Here is a 1311-nt window from a genome sequence, read left to right as displayed (position 1 = left end):
ACTGGCGGCCATCTTGATTCGGTACTCTCGTTCACTGTACGTTGTGTTGTAGTGGTGCATGTACTTTTTAAATTACCATAACTTGCTCAGTTTTCTGCCGATTTTCAAATGGTTTGGTTTGTTCTAAGTAAGGATTAAACAACGAGGAGCCGTGCATTATACAGTTTGAATGCACGCAGTGTAGTCTTAAAACACCATGACGCGAGGCGTATATGGTTTAATCAAGAGTAGTTTCACCTGGAGTTTAGTGCGTGCACCACAACTATATAAAGCCAGCATCAATGGAGCCCCGATTCGACGAGTCACCATGGCAACGGGGAAGCAGAGGGCTGTGTTTTTCACCCACTAGAGCTGGAAATCTTCATGCGCTCATACGGCGAGTTGGAACACATTTTTAAAAAGAAGTGCAACACCGCTGCAGCTGCAACACAGAAGGAGACGGCGTGGAGAACATTGCTGCTTGAGTCAATGTTTAAGTAAGTTTAAATGTCGTCCTTTAATCACATTAATATGACAGGAAAACTGCTTGAATGGCAGCCTATTAATTTATTTTATTTAGGTGCAATCTGGCGGGGGAGAAGCGCACTTGGCAGCAGCTAAGACGAAACATAAAAACATCGTTAAAGTCTAAGGTAGCAGCACAATGTCATTAACAGAATATCATTTACAATTAATTTTACTGATCTCTACATCATTCACCTGCAGTCCTGTGGAACTCCTCCTTGATGGCTCTGACAGGTTTATGTCCAGGGAAAACCACAGAGATGGTAAAAGCCGTTTCAGGGCGAGGCACACTTTGCTTGACCGCCCTGCATACAGGTGCCTTACTGCCGCACATTTCATTTTTAAAAAAAAAACATTATTGCAATCCTCCCTTACTTATAAATGAAGTCCATGCGCCGCTCCTTCTGGACAAAAACATCCATTACTTTTTTGTAAGCTGCTAAATTGCTGTCACTTACTCTGCAGCCGCGGAGTCACAAGAACGTCTGGGATCAGAGCGCCCCCTGCCATGAGGCCAGAGAACTGCCTGCCTCACCTAGAACCTCTTCTCAGCAGTTTATGATGCTCAGCACAGGAAACACGTTACACACATACAGCTGGAAACAAAAAACACTGTACATTATTATATACATCAGCTGAACTATGGAAAATCAGGTCATATATTAAATGTGTTTGAACCATTGCATTGGTGACATCCAGACAGCTACCTGTCACTGCATGGTAGCAGGTAGCGAGGGATTGCGCAATTCAAGTGAGGCTCAGCTCTGGGAAGCTGCGAAAATTCAGCAATTTTGAACTTTTAAAAAA

Source organism: Stegastes partitus, unplaced genomic scaffold (genome assembly GCF_000690725.1).
Source record: "Stegastes partitus isolate 25-593 unplaced genomic scaffold, Stegastes_partitus-1.0.2 Scaffold1155, whole genome shotgun sequence".
NCBI lineage: Eukaryota > Metazoa > Chordata > Actinopteri > Pomacentridae > Stegastes > Stegastes partitus.
Note: the sequence above shows the minus strand (reverse complement) of the source record.